The following is a 21,452-nucleotide window of genomic DNA, read 5'->3' as shown; positions in this document are numbered from 1 at the left end:
GGGCTGCCTCACTGTAAACTATGACATGCCTTAATTTCGGTGTTTTCGCTGGTCTCCTCTTTGGGTGCAGCACAAGGCATTACTCCATATTCACCTTTACCATTTTTCTATTTGACAGATGCAACAGATGTTTAGCTAGTGTAATACATAAAGGGAAGTTTGACATTAAGTAATTGTTGTATTCTGATAGTTGATAGGCAGACAGCCACATTACAGACTCATTGTCAGATAGCAAATAGATTCAAAACTGCAAATAGTAATTTACTCTCTGATCTGTGCTAAACTCTTCTATTTTTCTTCTTTCCTTCTTAAGACCATGCTCCGCCCAATACTGCTCACACACTCCATGCAAGTGACATAGTTATACAATATTTTTCACAACCGCGTGTATCTGTCTGACGATAACGGCCATCTGATCATCCCTTTTTACGTGTACTTTTTACCTTTTTACATTTACATGCATTTTTATATTGTCACATTTTAGCCTTTTAAGGATTTGAGCTTTTGAATCTGGAATCAATGATTATAGGCCAGAAAAGACTGTTAGGTAACTATTAAGTCAATTTTTCCCAACTGCAAGGCCAAAAAGAAAATTGCCATCATTTCCTTTCTTTCTTTCTTTCTTTCTTTCTTTCTTTCTTTCTTTCTTTCTTTCTTTCTTTTTTAATTTGATTTATATGCCGCCCTTCTCCTGAGACTCAGGGCGGCTTACAATGCGCTAAGCAATTTAAAGGAGTAGGAGGAAAAGGTCCATAATTTAAATTTTGAGCAGGGAGGCAGGCAGGCAGATAGACAAACAGAATTCTTTGTTCTCCAGTAGGCAGATGTTATATGATTTATTGTCTACAGTAAAGCAACTTAGACCGGGGTGGGCAATTTTGGCTCTTTTACAATCTGTGGTCTGGAAGTTGAAGTCCACAGGTTGTAAAATAACCACAATTGCCCACCTCTGACCTAGACAATCCAAGTCTGTGAAGCTTCTATATTAACAAACTACTAAATGTAAGGTTGATTTTTCTGGAGAAAAAGAATATAGCAATAGCAATAATACTTAGATTTATATACCACTTTACAGTGCTTTATAGCCCTCTCTAAGCGGTTTACAAAGTCAGCATATTGGCACCAACAATTTGGGCCCTCATTTTACGCACCTCTGAAGGATGAAAGGCTGAGTCAACCTTGAGCCTGGTGAGATTTGAACTGTCAAATTGCAGGAAGCTGGCAGTCAGCAGAAGTAGCCTGCAGTACTGCAGTCTAACCACTGCATCACCGCAGCTCAGATATACTATCAAGTCAGGAGCAAAGTCTGATATAACCTACATATTTTTATCCCATATTTTTATATTTTATCCCCATTTTTATCTATTTCTAAAACTTAGACTTTAGGAAGCCCTAGAAATTATATGGCACATTTGTGAAATGCAGTTTCTTGTTGTTCTCTTGAATCAAGCTTGAAATGAGAATTGCAAAATAACCCAAGGGAAAAAAATAACCAATGCAAAGAATTAGTTACTTCCTTCTCTGAAGATCCACAAACAAGCCTAACAACTCAAATCTCTAAAAATTCTAATTTTTTATTTCTCTTTGCTCCAGCAGTGACTCACTGATGTCAGATCTCCACCCATTCACCTGTTTACACAACGAATACAAATACTGTTTAAGTTGCTAAGAATACAGGTATCAGTAAATAGATTATAAACTACTTGTGGGAGCACCCTCATTACATAAAGGTCAAGCAGGAATTCTATTATTAATAAATACAATTCATAGACTTATATTGAGTAGATAGTGCATAATAAATAAATAAATGAATAAATAAATAAATAAATAAAATAACTGTTAAAAAGGCAAATTCTATGCTAGGCATTAGTAGAAAAGGGACGGAAATGAAAAAATGCCAACATTATATAATGCCTTTTATACATTATAAAGGCAATTAGCATCTTTACCAGATCCATCATTTGATTGAAGGCATATTTGTCATGCAAATTCAAAAGCCAGTTCTGTTCCCCAGACTTGAAACAAGGCATTAACAGAATGGGCAAAAGGGCAACAGAAAGTAACCAATATGTTTGGGGACTTAAATACCTTCTTTACAAGAAAATGCCAGAATGCTTGAACCGATTTGGGTTGAAGTGGGAGGTGGGTGAAAAGTTCCATGCTTGGCATGAAGAAAGTGGACAGGGAGAATTTCTTTCTCACTCGCTCAAACCCAAGGATCCAGACTGAGATTTAGAACAGATAAAAGAAAATACTTCTTTCATTCTGCACATCAATAACCTGTGGAATTCATTACAATGACACAAAATGCCTACCTTAGATGGCTTCAAAAGGGATTAGAAACATTCAGGAAGGACAAGTCCAACAGAGACTATATTACAATTGTGGCTGCTTCTGAGTTAGGGACGGTCACAGTATGTTTCCAAATACTAGTTGCAAAGAACTGAGAAAGAGGGGTATGTAACCATCCCAAGCTGTTGTACAGCACCTTTGAACTAGATTCACTCATTACACTAAGCCATAATTGAGGGGGTGGGGGTATCCTTTTTGGCCAAGCACAAACAATAGTAAGATAACAATCAGAGGTGGGTTTCAGCAGGTTCTGACCAGTTCTGGAGAACCAGTAGCAGAAATGTTGAGTATTTCAGAGAACCAGTAGTAAAAATTCTGACTGGCCCCGCCCCCATCTATTCTCTGCCTCCCGAGTCCCAGCTGATCAGGAGGAAATGGGGATTTTGCAGTAACCTTGTTTGTTTGTTTTATTGTTTGTTTGTTTGTTTGTTTTATTAAATGTATATACCACCCTACTCCCGAAGGACTCAGGGCGATGAACAGGCACAAAATAAAATACATAAATACAAAAGTTAGAAACATAATTAAAACCAAATTAAATAATTTAGCCCAAGACAATTAAAAATCCCAATAATTTAAAACAAATTAAAATTTCAATTTAAAAATTTAAAAGAAAGGGGAGAAAATTAGGCCAGGCCGGCTTGCTGGAATAGGAAGGTCTTTAGAGCACGGTGGAAAGTGCACAGATCCGGGATCCTCCGTATCTCCGGGGGGAGCTCGTTCCAGATAGTGGGTGCCCCCACAGAGAAGGCCCTCCCCCTGGGGGCCGCCAGTCAACACTGCTTGGCTGACAGCACCCGGAGGAGCCCCTCTCTATGAGAGCGTACCGGCCGGTGGGAGGCTGTTTGTGGTAGTAGGCGGTCCCGTAAATAACCAGGTCCTAAACCTTCCCCTGGATTAGGGAGGGAATGGAGATTTTACAGTATCCTTCCCACCCCCACCAAGCCACGCCCACCAAGCCATGTCACATCCACCAAGCCATGCCCATAGAACTGGTAGTAAAACATTTTGAAACCCACCACTGATAACAATAGTTTGTTGGTATGTTGCTTATTGCTATGGGCATATTGAGATATGCAGCTCATCTATGGTTTCCTGGTTTACTTTAATCAATCCTTGGAGGTGTAAGGCAAAGCAGCTTTGAAAGCAGGAGAAACACATCCAGAATTCTTAAAGCAAGATCTGTGCAATGTTGAAACCTGGTTTGCTTTTATGATTTGTATGCATGACAAACCCAAATGTTGGCTTAGTGTTGTATGACTTGTTGAAAGAAATGTCCATCTGGGTTCAGTTCCAAGTGGGGAAAAAGACACGGGATTCATGGTGACTGTTTGGAAAGATAGTTTAATGGTGGACAGGATCACATGGCTTGAGATCCTGTCACAAAAAAGGCACATGGGTGAGAGAGAGAGAGAGATTTATACCCTCTGTTGGGCTTTGAATTTGAGCTTGTATTCTGATTGGTTGTCAGACTCCCATGGGGCCATGCAGGGATAACTTTGTAAGTTTTCTGTGTCCCAGGCTTGGTTGAGCCTTGCTGGGTGATGATATAATGAAAGGGCTTTGGGCAATTCCTACTATGGCTCTGCCTGAAGGAGGTAGATCTTTGTTATGTAGTATAGACTGGCCCAGGCCCCAAATGGCCCATTGACAAAGGTGAGGGGCTGAATTTCTGCCTCCCTTTTAGGGGAAATATTCTACCTTTTTAATATTTCCTACAATATCTCATTTTCCTAGGAGAGGGGTGGGTGCTAACTTCTTACAGAATACAGCCACAAATGTCCAGGGCTTCTATAGTCTCAGAAAGAAAAGATGTATTATGCCACATAACAGTAGAAGTCTTCCTGCTTCTCTTTTAGGTGGCATGAAGGAAGCCAACATGGCAACATGTTACTCATTATTTTAAGCCTGAAAAGGCTTCAAGAATGTAGAACGCTTCATGTCGCTGTTCCCTTTGGCATTTGCATGAACAAAATCTTATGGTTCATAACTTCTCTCTATTGCTACCCCAGTCATAAATCTTGTGGTAATTTAATTTAGCAAAATATGTGCATCTTACCAAATATGATTTCACAACTGGGCCTTCAAATACATTGCAATTCACTGCACTCATTGGCAGATCACTGGGTCAAGGATAATATGTCACTCCACATCTTTAAAAAAAAAAATAACAAGGTCAGTCTTTGAAGTGTTGATTTAAAATTATTCATTATTGCAGCCGTTTTTTCTTCCTTATCAGGAAGACTGTTACACAAATAGGAACCAAGTTAGTTATTTTTAAAAATTAATTACAATAGCAGAATAGAAGCATATGTTTTTTATTTGCATTCGGTTCGTTGGACTTCCTGAACATATAATGCATAATTAAAGAGGTAAGATTAATTGTATTAGTGTTGCTGTAAATGCAGAGATGGAAATATGTTTTTGATCAAGGAAGTCTCTAGCTTCTTTAACCTGCTGGAGAGCAGCAAGAGCTTTCTAATGATGTGATGATATCACTGGGAAAGAGTAGATTTTTTAAAAAACTTTTGGAGGGATGTTAAAAATGGAAATGGGAGCAGGACATTTCCAGAAATACCCATTTTAATTCAATAACCTCCCTTCTCCCAACCTAGATTGTGATTAGCCGGTTGAATTTCTATGGCATAAATTCAGGCTGCTTTTAAAGCCCGGGATGGCTTTAAAATTTCATTCAACTCTACATGGGGTTCCCCTTGAGGAGCACTCGGAAGCTCCAGCTGGTCCAGAATGCGGCCGCGTGGGTAATTATGGGGGCAACATGGCGCTCCCATGTGACACCTTGCCTGCGCGAGCTGCACTGGCTTCTGGTGGTTTTCCAGGTGTGCTTCAAGGTATTGGTTTTCACCTTTAAAGCGCTCCATGGCTTAGGGCCCGGTTATTTACGAGACCACCTTCTGCCACCGATAACCTCCCACCGGTCAATTCGCTCCCACAGAGAGGGCCTCCTCAGGGTGCTGTCGGTCAAGCAATGTCGACTGACAACCCCCAGATGGAGAGCCTTCTCTGTGGGGGCACCCGCCCTCTGGAACGAACTACCCCCAGGAATATTACTGATCCCGGACCTCCGGACCTTCCGTCGAGCTTTGAAGACCTTCCTATTTCAGCAAGCTGGGTTGGCTTAAAATTTTAATGGGTTATTTTAAGGGTAAAGGGTTTTAATTTTTGGGAAGCCAATTCGATTTAATTCTGTTTTTTAAATTATTTTAAATTTTATATTGTATGTATTTTAATTTTGGCTGTTCACCGCCCTGAGTCCTTCGGGAGAAGGGTGGTATACAAATTTAAATAATAAATAAATAAATAAATAAATAAATAAATAAATAAATAAATAAATAAATAAATAAATTTGAGACCAGTTTATCTCCTATAACTTCTGGCTCTCGTCCATTTTTGCCAGTAACTTTGGATGACATGATTTTGGGATTCTGGTAAGGCACAGGTTTCCCATAGGCCATGGGTTCTTATTAATAAAAATTCTACTCCTCTACATTTGCACATTTGCATTTTTCCTTTCTTTCTTCCATTTCTACCTTCTTTCACTCTATTTCAAAGCTGACCCCTAAGCAACTAGCATAGTTTGGTCAGTTTAATAGCTTATTAGGTCACGCTGGGGTGTTTCACTGTTCATAAACATCACTGTATTGCTCAACATTTGGTTGCTCATGCTGAATGTAATTTTTATGCAAAAAACATCTCTAGTAGCTGATGTGTGGTGGCCGATTTTTCATATGCTGCAATCATACAGGGATGTTTTTATTTTTATCTATTATGGAATGTATACACTTGTCTTTCTGTTCACTTTGTTTATTCTAATATGCAGTGCTGAGTAAAGAGAATTCTGTAAAAATGACTAATTTTGGCCACTCGGTCATGACACTGCTTGTAGACAATTTATGAAATTTTGCTGCAGCCGCTGAATACATAAATCGATTGTTTCACCCTTTTCACTACAAAGGCAACATTTGCTGTTGTTTGTTGCATGTTTAATTTTTGACGTCATGCATGTTCTTGACTGTTAAAATAAAGCCTTCAATTTCTTTCGTTAGACCTGATCTTAATCAACACCATATGGGGGTTTTAATCAGCTTTTCCTTCTATAGCCTTCAAGCATTGACCACGCATTGACTTATTCTTTCAATTAACAAACTGCTTTTCAATTGTTCCTTTCCTATATACAACTTTCATCTTTTGTTGTTCTCAAGAGCTTTCTTTGATTGACTTCCTTCAGCAAGAATTCTTGGCTTTTCTAAATTTAATTATTCAGGACATGCTTTACTTCCTGCACAATTTCTTTCATCTGTAGGAATCCTTTACCCTCCTCTGCTCGTGGTAAATACAGCTGATTAATATCAGGTGCTAAACATGTACATTGTTGTTAATTTACTTGTCCTGTGATGCAAGTTATCAAGTTCCATCTACGATAGTTCTGCTATATACCAAATAACAAGAGCTGACCAGGTATTAATGATTGCTTTAATCAATTTGCTCTGAAAATTGATATTATTATTATTAGTTAGTAGTAGTAGTAGTACTCATAGTAGTAATCACAATAGTAGTGATTCTGAATAAACCTGAATGTTGAGCTGCATGTTTTCAATTCAGCATACACCTTCGGTCCATAAATCCTTACCATTATTTTCTAAACCCAAATATCTTTCTTTCTAAAACTGATACATTCACTTTTGAAAACCACATTTTAATGGTTCCAATTGGTAGAAACATTCTGTAACTGAGATGCTTTATTCCTTTCACCAAATTCTTTACTTTCAATTGCCATCCAGTAGCCTGTCAACTCCATGCCCTGGTTGTCTAGCAGAGGGAGCTGAATCCTGTAGCACATTTCTCAGTGAATGCACAGGAGCTATGACTTTTGTTAAAGTCTGGATGACAGTCGATTTAGCATGAAATTCGAATTGTGTATTCTTGCCATATTGAATAGGAACAAATTTAGTCTGATTCTTCAGCGAAAAGCTGTCTGTTATGGTTGCACCTGTTCAGCACAAGCATCACATGGGCCCCTGCACCATGATGAGCTACTGTTCCTTTGAAGAGATATTATTATTATCTATAATACTATTAGTTAAAGTAGCATTTATTAAATAATTTTCATATAAAGAAGGTCTTTGCTTACCATGTTCTTCCAGCCTGTTATCAACCAGCAGGGAAAGAGTTGATGAGTAAGGACATTCCAAGACAAATTTAAAGGACCTTGTGATCATGTTCAGCTCCCTGAGCATCTCTAGGCTTCTGTGTTCACCTTCTCGCAGTTTGGACAAGTTAAAACAATGTGAGGAGTTTGTGGAAGGAGGGAGCCAGCGAAGAAGCAACTGATCTATAGTGAAACTGGTGAAACCAGCAACAAAAGCCTCACTGAGTGTTCCTTATTACTTTTTGGACCTAGCAAGGAGGAAGAATTCAGCTGCTGTATTGAAATGTGAAGATGCATCTCAGAATACTGCTAAAGAGGCCATCTTTCTCCTCAGCTGAAATAGCAAAGTGTTGCTTTCTTCTATTTTATTGTAAACATGAAAGAAGCTGATTTTTAAAATAGCAGGTAGAAAGGAGAAAGGAAGTGACTGGCATGAAAGGTAGAACGCAGTTTGCTAATAGAAAGAGCAAACACTTACCTGAGAAGAAGGGTATGTGCACACTCTCCAACCTTCCCCAAAACTCTTCCAATTATCCCCACAATTGGCCATCTAATATTACCTCCAAGAGAATGGATGACTAAGCATTGAGTGGTAGAAGAGTGTTAGTTTAAGAGGGGAAATTCTAATTTAGTGTATGGAAAGTAGGGGTGAAATCCTACTGGTTAGGACTGGTTCGGACGAACCAGTAGCGGACATTTGGCCTGGGTCCCCAAACTGGTAGCTACCGCTGGCTAGCCACGCCCCTGAACTGGTCCCCCGGTCACCGCTCATCACCACGTGGAAGGCAGGCAAGCATGTCTATGTGGAAGGGAGGCAAGCTAGCAGCCTCCCTTCCCCGCAGCCCTGCCATGTTTCCTACCTTCCACGTAGCCTTCCCAGTGGTCCCCCATGCCCGCTTGCCTTCCAAGGTCAGCATCCAGCCCAGCCCGGCCAGTGGGTGGGCAGGTGGCCCTTGGTGGAAACGCAGATGCTGCACTGGGGCTGAGAAGGGCGGCAGCTCTGGGAGGGCAGGAGGACATCCCAGGGCTGCTGCACATGCACCTGCCCCATTTCTGCAAAGGCAGAGCCCCTCATACAGGGCAATCCAAAGAGGGGAGGGGGATGCTGCAGAAAAGGCCACCTTCCACCCGGGCCCATGTGCCTCCCATGCCACCTCCATGGGGCTTGGGGCTCCAAAGCAGCCCATTGGCTTCCCACCCGGCCTGCTCTCTTTGCAGATCAGCCTAGCCGACTGCCAGTGCCACTCCAGGAACTCAGCATGCGGAGTCCAGTACTTCGGGGGAAGGAGTGCCACTCCCCGCCGGCAAAGAAGCAGAGTGAGAGGCACGGAAGCCGTCAGCAGCCAGGCGGGATCCCCTCACACAGGGAGAGGGCCAGGCCCAGCCGCACCACCACAGAGCCCACAGCACTTTCCCTTCAGTCTGGGTGGTGGCCACTGTGGGTAGCTCTTCATTTTGGCACTCCCTTGCCCGCCACTTCCATGCGCTGCACTCGGAAGGAGCCACTGCCACCACTCTCACCACCATCCCTCCCCACCTGGCTGCAGACATCTGCCTGCCCTCTTGAAGCATCACCGCCGCCATTTGCTTTTGTTTCGCAGCAGGAGAAGAAAGAAAGCGAATGGCGGCAGCACGGCGGTGCTCCGGGAGAGCAGATGGACGTCTGCAGCCAGGCAGGGAGGGATGGTGGTGAGAGTGGCAGTGGTGGCCCCTTCCAAGCGCAGCGCACGGAGGCAGCGGGCAAGACATCCGCCTGCCCTCTCAGAGCACTGCCATGGTGGTTTGTACAGACGGGCGGTTTGTACGGAGGATTCGGGGGGGATGTGTGGCCCTCCAGGATGGAAAGCAGGGCAAGAGAAGGCTCCAAGGTTTGCTTGGGCAGTCAAGCCAGATGGTGGAGGGAAACTCAAAGCGTTGGGGGCTTCAGAAGGGCAGAATGTGTTTCAGAATGTGCAGCTCCTGGCTCTAACAGTAAGTGACATCAAGTTGGCCACGCCCATCCGGTCACATGACCACCAAGCCACGCCCACAGAACTGGTAGGGAAAATTTTTGGATTTCACCACTGATGGAAAATGTACAGATACACTTAGTGATGATTTAAGGCTATTCCATTCATCGGCCGAGAATGAAATGAGGACAGCTTTATGCAACCAAGGAGGAAGATGGAGGTGATCTGTGGCATGATGATCCAATTGTAAACTGTGATTATCTCATTTTAGCCACGCCAAAAGCAGTTAAATGGTTAGCTTTAGATACCAAATTATAACACCTATCCTACTGCGATTCTATGGCTCCTTATTTTGGCAATCTTATCTTAAGATAACACTTTATCTCGTACATTGTGTGTATACTTTATATATTTTTATTAGCTGATATTTTATTTAAATCTTAATTTGTGTTTGTATCCATAAAATGATTTATTAGTGTTATATATCAGTGATTGCATTACCTCTGTAGACACCATAGGCTGATTAAAATAAATTGTAAATTGAAAGTCAGGTAGAACTAGGCAGGCCAGTTCTCAATTATTATATTCCACTCATCTGTCATATCTCCACTGTACTTATTATAATATACTATACAAATAGTCCTTGATTTACAACAGTTCATATGAAGTTACAATGGCACTGAAAAAAGTGACTTATCACCATTTTTCACACTTATGACCATTACAGCATCCCGACGGTCGCATCATTTACATTCGGATGCTTGACAACTGACTCATATGTATGTCAGCTGCAGTATCCTGGGGCTCATGTGATCATCTTTTGTGGCCTTCTGGCAAGCAAAGTCAATGGGGAAGCCAGATTCACTTAACAACCGTGTTACTAATTTAACAACTGCAGTGATTTGCTTTACAAATGTGACAAGAATAGTCATAAAATGGGGCAAAACTCACTTAAATGTCTCACTTAGCAACATAAATTCTGGACTCAGTTGTGGTTGTAAGTCAAGTACTACCTGTATTATCTTACAGGTAGGAAGAATAATCTTACACTCATCTCATAAGAATCAAAAAAGCCGTTGGAAACCAAAGAATCAGGCAGAAGCATTCTGAAAATTCACTAAGGCCTTTTTCAGTAGGGTCTCTTTTGGAATAAGTATTGATATTTCCTGAAGAAGAATGCATGGAGTGAACAGGATTGGATATCCTGGTGATATATTTTACCATCTGTGGCTTATAATTTATTATTTTGTGGTTGTTCTATTTTGTTACAGTATTTTTGTCAATCTATACACTGGACCTGGCATTGTATACTGCTCAGAATAGTTTTTCGTTGGCGTACCAAATAAGCCTAAATAAATAAATGCTATTGCTACTTAATAATATTAATGTTTATATTATTATGTTAGTTGCCATGGTCCTTTTAATTGTGGGGCTTATGTAATGCGGATGATTCAGTTTATTTACTTTTGTAAACCATAAGAAGTAGCAGATTCAGTGGTATGAAATGAATTAATTAAAAATATCTGGCTTAAGATTTTTGGAAAATGTGAGGCAATTTTCCTTAAAAGAACTGAGCCTATTCACTGCAGCATGTTTTTTTTTTAATGCATTCTTTGAAAAAAGAAAAGAAAAATACTTGTACCATAAAGTAAGACATCAAAGTGCTTTTGATGTGAAGTTTATTTAACAAACTCAGCTTTTTCCGATGATTGTACTAAACCTCATAGAGGCAACGGCATTAAATTTGTCTATTTAAACCATAGCAGGAAGACCCATAGAATGATCATCTACAAAGCTCGCTGCAATTTTCTGATAATATGGGGGAAAAGTAGTAACTTCAAATATTTTCCGCTGCTTTGTATCTACAAAACAGCAACTTAATGCTGTAATAATTCTGCCATTGCTAGTCCCAGGACCAGGTGAGTAAGGAGGAAGGTTTGATACCAGTTTAGAAACATACTCTGTAAAACATTTTCACTGCAACTGAAAAAAATGGGCACAGTTCATCAAAATCTTCTATAATTCAAATTGTTGGAGAGCAATTGATGCCCAATGAGTTGCACAAAAAGGATGAAAGTAATGTTATAATGTGGCATATTGCTGAGACTTAGTCTTGTCCATTCAAAAAACCTTATTTATGATTATTTATTAAACATATTTCTATCCTGTCATGATCCAAGAGACTTCTGTGGCTTATACAGAATAAACAATACAATTAAAATATATAAGTATAAGTTAGAATCCAAACCTCATAAATATAGTAGTGGCCAAAATTGTGGAAACCTTTTGAGAAAAGTATATTTTCTAAAACTAGCTAATAACACCACTTTTTTTGGAGTAGTACCATAAAACTATATATCAATGGAAATATAATTTGATCAAGAATGCAATAACTTTTATGAATGATTTGCTATTAGAATAGCAGTTACAGTATAAAGAAGAAAAGTGAAACATGTAGAAAAAAACAGTATATACAAAAATTATCACGATAGAAAAAAATAAGATACAAAAATTATTACGTCAGTTAATACTTAGTTGGGTAACCTTTAGCATGAATTATGGCCTTACAACATCTTCCCATGGAGTGATCCAAGTCTTTTAGTTCTGCAGCTGTTATAATGTGAAACCAAGATTGATTGAATGATTGCTTCTATTAACTGGGTTTTATTGCTGGGTCACTTCTGACTAACAAGTTTCTTTAGTCGGCTCCATAGATTTTCAATTGGGTTAAGGACTGGGCTATTCCCAGGCCATTCCAGCAGTGAAATATGATTATCTTGAAACTCCCAAAAAAAGTGGTGTTATGTTATTAGCCATCAGACCTCAAAAATACACTTTTCCCAAAAGGTTTCCACAATTTTGGCCACTACTGTAGTATAGAAAGTTAGCACCCACCCCCTCCTACCCTGTTTCCCCAAAAATAAGACATCCCCTGATAATAAGCCCAATCGGGCTTTTGAGCGCATGGCAATAAGGCCAAGCACTTGTTTCAGGGTTCAAAAAAATATAAGATTTTCAGGGAAACACGGTAGAAGAATGAAATATTTTGAGAAATATAAAGAAGGCAGAATATGATATTTCCCAGGATGAGAAATGGAGAAACATGCTCTTGGAAAGCAACCCCCACTTTTCTTAATAGCCCTCAGCAGATGTCAGCACTTAAGAGATAAAGAGATAGCTACCTCTACTCATAAGCAAATACCCTCACCCAAGATCCAACAAAGGTAAGATTAGCCCTCAGCCACAATAGGAATTGCCCAAAGCCCCTTCATTGCATCATCTCAGTTGCACCACCCCCAGCAGTTCAAACTTCAACCAAAACTAGCTCAGACAAACTCCTAGGATTTGTATATGGGAGTCTGACAACAGCCAATAGAATATATGTTCTTGCACAGGAACAGGAAGCGCAAGTTCAAAGCCTAAGAAAAGGTATAAAAACCCCTCACTCTCAACTCCATGTGGTCAGCTAACATCAATAAATGGACCCTCTTTCCAATCAGCCTCCAGCCTCCATTTTGTCTCTAGTGCCTTTCCCCTGGACTGGAACTGAACCAGATGGATATTTCTTCCAACAATAGGAAAAAACCAATAGTAAACAAAAATTAATGTAACCATAAATACCATTAATACTTCAGGACAGTATATGTAGCACACATTCCAAAATGCCTGAGACTTTCTGAGTGGTCTTCCATTGCAGAAGAAAAGTTTCTAGCCCTTATTGTTACAAAGATAGATTTGAAAATATTTCTTGAACCCTGAGCAAAATTAAGAAGCTAGAGATCTATTACGTGAAGTCCCCTGTGGTGGGATTCAAAATCTTTTACTACCGGTTCTGTGGCCGTGGCTTGGTGGGCATGGCAGAGGAAGGCTACTGTAAAATCTCCATTCCCATCCCATTCCAGGGGAAGGATACTGTAAAATCTCCATTCCCATCCCACTCCAGGGGAAGGTTATTGCAAAATCCCCATTTCCTCCCAATCAGGTGGGAGTCGGGAATCAGAGAATAGATGGGGGTGGGACCAGTCAGAGGTGGTATTTACCGGTTCTCTGAACTACTCAAAATTTCCTCTACCAGTTCTCCAGAACTGGTCAGAACCTGCTGAATATCACCTCTGCCTGTGATCCTCCCTGAGGAACAATCGGTAAATGATGAAGCAGAAAATGTAAGTTTTCTGTCCATGGAAGCAAATGAAGGGAAAGATTTCTGCTTGATTGTGAAGACCCAGACTTCCATACTGTTGTCACTATGGAGTCATTAGGAGTTGTGTTCAACTTGTCTTTGCCTTTATTGGAGATCAACTATCAAGTGTACAATAATGGAATAGAAATGGCCCGATAAAGAGGAAAAAGGGGGTGGGATCTGTTTGCTTGCCGATAGCATAATACTGACATTAGCCCCTTTGTACAAGGCTAAGAAGACAAACAAACAAGCAAAACAGAACAGCGTATATTTTAAACACAAATGGTGGAAAGGTAATAAAATAAACATCAAAATGTGGACTACCAGCTTCTCCACTGCCACATCTAACAAAAGCAGGAAGGAGAAGGAAATTTTCTCAACCCAGTTTCTGCAGAATTCAAGCGTACAAGATAGGGAACCGGAAGCCATTCCCCATAACTTGGACACAAACATAAGCACTTCTAAGGACAAATTTTCATGGAACAGTTTCAGCTCTCTGTTTGGGAAACTTAACTTGAAAGGCTACAAGTCACAGAGAGGTAAATAACATGTTGCATATGACCAAAGGCCAGCCAAGAAGAGATTCAACATAAAGGAGAGATCATGAGAGGGGGGGGAAAGGTTTCCTCCGAAATCATTACTTTTCAAACTTGTCAGTTTCCACCAATATTTCATTGCCGCTAGCATTCTAAAGTTATGTTTACATCACAATCCTTAGTCAAGGAACTTGTGAGATAAAAGCTTGGAAGGAAAACTGCTCCAGGCAATGGATAAAGCATCTCCTTCCTTTCAATCCCTTCTTGAAAGCAGAATGCCCTTCTCCATAGTTGTTTTGCAAAGTGTCAGGTATCATTTTCTCCAGGGGTGAAGTCAGGCTTTTCTTTATGGGCAGGCACCAATCTTCCAAATCTATCTCAGTTAAGATGCCACACACAAAAAAAAATAATTGTTCAAGGATAGAAGTAAAAACTCTCTAAAAATATTTTGGGATCCCAATTCCATTAGCTCCAGTTAATAGGTCCAATAGTCAGATGTGGTGGTAATCTAACAAGGATGCCAAATTCTCTACCTCTTGATTTAGGACAGGGGTAGGCAATCTTAAACACTCAAAGAGCCACAAAGGTTCTAACTGGAACCCCCTTTCAATTCTGGAGCCGACTGGAAGTCTGGTTCCCCCCACCATAGAGTCTCCTCCTAGCGCGGCGTCCTTTTTCCTCTGCCAACCAGAAGTCCAGTTCCCTCACCATAGAGTCTCCTCCTAGCATGGCGTCCTTTTTCCTCTACCTGTCCTAACGGAAAGCCCTATCAATTGTGGAGCCGACCGGCAACAAGGAGCCACAGCAAAGGAATGAAAGAGCCACATGTGGCTCCAGAGCCGGGGGTTGCTGACCCCTGATTTAGGACAATAGATTTCAACTTGCAGGAGCTACGACCACTGGTTGCTCACCAATTTTTGCAAATGTCCCTAATCTAGGCTCTAAAATAAAAATATCTCATGAGATCTTGACCTTCTTGATCAAAATATCACAAGCATTAAAGCGGTAATATTAAATTATTTAAAACTTGTGAGATTTGATTATCTGTAGGGAACTTCAGTCAATCTCTTTTTCTTTTTTTTTATTTCATGTTGAGTCCCATGGAAATCAAATTAAGAAAATATTATACAACAGTACCTGGAATTGCCACATTCCTAGCCACTGGGTTCCATGAAAATATGGTGATCTGCATAGAAGAAAATGTTCAGAATTGCTGCATTAGGACATATGTGTCCAACGTATGTTGCAATGTCATTACTTCTGGAATTAACATAATCAAGCAATAGACAAGCTTATTGGTTTCACTACTTTTTTTTTCTACCTTTAAAGTTCATTTTAGACCAGCTCTGTCTTTTTTTTTCTTCTTTTTTTTTTGCACGGGTCTTTTATTTCCACAAAAAGCTGTCTTCATTTTCTCACACATTTCCTCTTAGCAATTATATTTTTGGTGCATATTTCTGTAATTTGTGCATTTTTGTGTAATTTCCATTCCAAAAGCATGAAAGCCATTTACGATTGATTTACACACTTTCAGTGAATACACCCACTCAAGAACATATTTTGCATGCACATTAGTTATAAATGTAGTAGCAAACTTGCAAATAACTTCTGTTTTAGATACATACACCCCAGGAGTGAAATCTACTTACTTTCCTTACCGGTTCGGAAGTGCACGTGCCCTGCGCACGGATCCTCTGTGCATGCGCAAACCTTCTGCGCATGCGCAGAGGGTAAAAAACACATTACTTCCTGGTTAAAACCAGGAAGCAATGACAACTGGGCGGGTGGGCGGAGCATTTCTTCCCTGATACACCATTCTGATTTGTGTGCAGATTTAAAACATGCAGATAAAGGAAGTTTACCAAGAGCCTTGGTGGCGCAGCAGACTAAAGTGCTGATAAGTAACACCAGCTGCCTGCAATTACTGCAAGTTCAAATCTCACTAGGCTCAAGGTTGACTCAGCCTTCCATCCTTTCGAGGTAGGTAAAATGAGGACCCAGTTTGTAGGGGCAATAAGTTGACTTTGTATAAAAAAGAACACCACTTGGGGGGGCCCGAAAGCCCTACTAAGCAGGTATATACAAAAGTATGAAGGCTATTGCTTAACGCATTGTAAGCCGCCCTGAGTCTCCAGAGAAGGGCGGCATATAAATCGAACCAATAAATAAATAAATAAATAAATAAATAAATAAATAAATAAATAAATAAATAAATAAATTCACATTAAAATACAAACAAAACCAAGTTTTTCCCTCCCTCCCTTCCCTCCCTCATAATCCCTAATATCTATTTAATCATCAATGGAATTATAATTATTTAAATCATCCTCAAGCAGGGTTATATGTGAACCTGATAATCCCCTTCAGATTTGTGCTTGGCTGTCATACTTACCAATCAGGAAGGCAAACACTGGAATCCCTTTTAATACCACCTTGAAAAGGCATTGGTGTGGAATGGACTGCTTGCAGTGTGTTAGAAAAGTATGACAGAAAAACGAATTTGAACACTAGGTCACACACACACACACACACCTAATTTGCCCAAAATAGCAGTTTCTGGCTGACATAACAAGGTTGCTTGCATCTGCGTCTGTAGCCAGATTCACGAATTACTATGAAAGTATTAAGTTCCAGAGAAAATATTTTGGAAGAATAATTTCTGACAAAGTACTACTGTATATATGCAAAGCAGAGAGATCAGCAAGTCGTGATATGAAACATCCCACTTGTAAATCTAAATTTAAGCCTCCATTCCAGACCAGTCCATGGTTGTGTAGGGAAAAGATGGACTTGAGTAGACATAGCTATGCGACAGTGACCTACCAACACTTACTGATGAGGCAGAATATGCCCAACTGAACCAGGAGAAGTGAGACTGGTGGCTTTGCTTATATTTTGGTTTCATTTTGAATTCAGGGGGAAAAAATGGTTTTAATCTAAGATTAATTCAGTTCCCATTCATTCGGATCACTGAAAAAAGTGGTTGCTCTTTCCTTGATTAAGACAAAAATCATGTACACATTAATCACTACCACCCCAGAGAAGGAGTTGCTTTTGAATAGAGATGCATAAGACATGGTATTTCACATCCAAACACATGAAAGACTGACTTCTCATAGACTTAAATGGTGAATAAAATGTGTAGCTTCCTTACTGTCAATAGACAAACAGGAACTGCTTCACTTTCGTGGGTTTCTTGCCCCCAAACTGGAATCTTTCAACATTGGACATACTTTTAAAAAATTGCAGTTTTGCTACTGCCTTTTCTATTTTTCCTGTTTTTGTGAAGGATGTCAAATTTTTATTTATGTAAAAGCTCCAGGGATTGGATAGACAAAACTAGTATATGGTTATTTAAAGAATGTGTATTTTTTTAAAAAAATAGTCTAGCGTTCTTTCAAAAAAGCACCAAACCCATGAGTAGGAAGAACCATATATGGGCAGATGCCTCCACAGACACCAGTTGTTTAGTCTTTCCAGCAATCCAGGCCAAAATGACTCTGAAATCCCCAAAGACTGGTGGGGAAAAGGTCCATAACTTCTAAGGTGGCCAATAGGACTTGGGCAGATCTCAAATCTTGACTGCGTGATCAATTGTATAGATTAGAAGGCATTGTAGATCACACCAAGGGTAAAAATTGAGAAGAGGGAAAACATTACTTTAAAATTAGAACAGCAAAGAATATTTCAAATGGCCTCTGCTATGGGATATTGCTTCAATGCAACTTGCAGCATGCTAGTTGCAATCTCTAGGAGCTATATAGTTCAGCAGCAAAATCCTGAGGAGCACAACTTGCTCCCTGATTTGAAGAATTCTTATTTGTATATCAAGAGAAAGACCACAGGCCCTGTACTCCAGAAAGATGCTCTCACAGGCAAAGAACAGGATTAGGTAGAATAATAGGTCGGACAAGGTTTGAAATGCCCATACTGGTTTAGAAATCTCAATGGCCACCTTACCATTTGTATAGAGAAGCATAATCAGTTTCAGCAGATAATTTTGATTTTCATGAAATAACAAGTAAAAGGTTTCTTACATGATTTATTCTCATGAGTTTTTATCAAAAACAAAAGATAAGAAGTGCTTTCTGAGTGCCAAAATACTTGATCAGCGCTTCTTATTGGTCCAACCAAGATGTCTTGAGTCAATCTTGGCAATGTGATTCTTGATTTTGTTTTGACAAACATGAAAAGCAACCTCTTTTTTCTTCAGTCTGGTCCCCAGGACATAAAACATGTTCATTTCATTTAACTGTGCTTAATCCAAGATTAAGCATTTTACTTTGACTTGAAAATAACAAGTTTCAAAAAGAAAAAAGCATAAACAATGTGAAGTTCCTTAAGCTTATTTAGGAGACTTCCCAATTGTGCTAATTTATTTTTAAAAGTAATAACTTTGTATTAAGAATGTTGGTTATAATGATAAAATCTATCATGATAATCTTAAAGAAAAAAGAAGAAGAAAAATGCAAGGGAAAAAGGGAAAAGAAGAAAAAGTAAAAATATAAGAAAAAAGAAATATATAGAGAAATGACTTCCAGTCTTTATCACAACAATTCCTAATGGCTCTTTAGCTTCAGTATTCCAATACAGAATACAGGTAGTCCTCAACTTATAATAGTTCATTTAGTGACCATTTAAAGTTACAACGGCACTGGGAAAAGTGACTTATCACCATTTTTCAGAACCTTAGCAGCATCTCCATGATCATGTGATCAAAATTCAGATGGTTGGCAACTGGTTCATATTTATGACCGTCGCTGTGATCATGTGATCACCTTTTGCACCCCTCTGACAAGCCAGATTCATTTAACAAGCAGGTTACTAACTGATCAACTGCAGTGATTGACTTAACAAGAAAAGTGGCAAGAAAGGTCATAAAGAGGGGCAAAACTCACTTAACAAATGTCTCACTTAACAACAGAAATGTTGGGCTCAATTGTGATCATAAATCGAGGACTATCTATACCACTGTAATATTTCCTTTCCATGTTTTCTCAAAGCCAGGTTTACTTCCATTTCTTGCACAGTCTCATTCTCCTGGATGATTCAGGTTTCTCTACAATCCATTATATTCACCAAGAATCCTGCTGGAAAAGCTAACTCTAGTCAACATCTTCTTTCCCACAGGAGCCCACCAGAGAAGGTTATAGAATTCTTCTGATAGTCTTCTCAGCGTCCAGAAGCTAGGTTCCTCTAATTCTCGAAGCACTTTGTAGTCCATCGTATTTAGTAGCCATTGATAGTTTCATTCAGAGAAGTTCATTACAAATTAATTTATCAATGGCTACTAAATAAGTCTGATATTAGATGTTCATCAAGTATATCATTCATATTTTAACAACTTCAAAACCAGTGAACTTAACCTGCAATGTTATAGGAAGATTTTATTTGTGTAATTGTTTCCTTTATGTAATATGTGTCTTAATTTCCCAGTTCTTATATAAACATGAGAAGACGCCATATGCATGTACTTCTAAAAGTAACATCTACTATGGTCAGTGGTGCTTGAACCAATATATACAGAGCGATTTCTCATTTTCTTTGTTAAGTGTTTTCTATTTAACAGTTTTATGTGAAAAGGTGGAAATAAATTAAAATGGTTGCAATGTTATCTCAAAATGAAACTTCCAAACTATCTAATATTGTGGGTTCATCAGAGATATTTTCTGAATACAATCAGATATACAGTATAGAAAAACTAATCTTATGGAAATTGAAATATTATTTTAGAAAGCATTTTGAATCATGTTCGGTGATCGGAAGGAAAGAAGGGATTTATTCATTCCCTTCTGTTCAAACTTTGGCTTCAAACAGAATTTTTTTAAAAAAACAGTGGTACTGTTAAAAAGAACATGTTTTGAACTTTATATCTATTAAAATAAACAGTAATATTACAGATTGTGTCATACACATTTCTACGTGAGAAAGTATCAGTATAATTTATATAATTTATGTTTGAACAAATAGGTACATACGCTACACTACATGCTGTCTTCTACAATTATCTTGGAGGACACCCACACATTATTTGTCAATCTCAAATAATATCTTATGTAGTATATCTGAGGAAATGGCCCTTAGCTTACCAAAGCTTGTTGCAACAGACTGATATAATTACCCCTGTGAAAAACAATGGATTAGCTTCAGGTGAAAACAGCTTTTCCAAAATCATGGTATTAATTCACAATACCAATTGAACGGGATATAGGTAGTTCAGGGTTGAATTGTAGAGTCCTTGGTGTTGTCTGAGCTTGGTTGTTTGCTTGCAGACATTTCCTTGCAAAACATCTACAAGCAAAAACCAGGCTCTCCATCATTATCTCATAGTAGATATAAGAAATGTGTTGTGCAAGGTCTTTCCACTGAAGATTAAAGACTATCTACTATGCTGCTCCAGTTTGTTCCAATCTAAGGATGAGAGAAAATGGTAGGCACAAAATTACCCACCTGACAGAGGAATAGAAACCGGATCTAATCCCTTATCCCAGGGGTTGGCAACCTTAAACACTCAAAGAGCCACAAAGGTCCTAACTGGAAGCCCCCGTTCAATTCTGGAGCCGACCAGAAGTCCGGTTCCCCCATCCTAGTCTCCCCCTAGCGCGGTATCCTTTTTCCTCTGCTGACTGGAAGTCCGGTTCCCCCACCATAGTTTCCTCCTAGCGCGGCATCCTTTTTCCTCTACCTGTCCTAACCGAAAGCCCTATCAATTGTGGAGCCGACCAGCAACAGGGAGCCGCAGCAGAGGGATGAAAGAGCCACATGTGGCTCCAGAGCTGCGGGTTACTGACCCCTGCCTTATCCAGTACATCACTCATAAGGTGTTAACTCAAGATTGTTAAAATTGGCAACAAATCATTTGTGTGTCTATCAATATTCCCAGATGAAGATAAATGAAATCCATGATGCATTGACTATAGTGTATATAATTGCAATGTGTATATAATTGATTACATTGCATTGATATTATATTAGGTCACAATTTATGGTTGTCCAGAGTAATTGTTATCATTCATATGCAACACACAAATGCAATCCTACACTGATACTTTATTTTTGAGAATTTGGGGAGGAAGCTTCTTTAAAATTCAGTAGCAGATATCCCTGAGAAATCATGCATACAATTATTATTATTTTATTATTTATTAAATTTATAATGAGCAGAGGGGGAAGATTTGAAAGCACATTTATTTGAAAAAAAATTATTTTCAAATGTATTTAGCAGAATAGTGTTAAAGAACTTGCACTTCAGCCACAAAACTTGT

Source organism: Pantherophis guttatus, chromosome 3 (assembly GCF_059756535.1).
Source record: "Pantherophis guttatus breed Tessera chromosome 3, ASM5975653v1, whole genome shotgun sequence".
Classification (NCBI taxonomy): Eukaryota; Metazoa; Chordata; class Lepidosauria; order Squamata; family Colubridae; genus Pantherophis; species Pantherophis guttatus.
Note: the sequence above shows the minus strand (reverse complement) of the source record.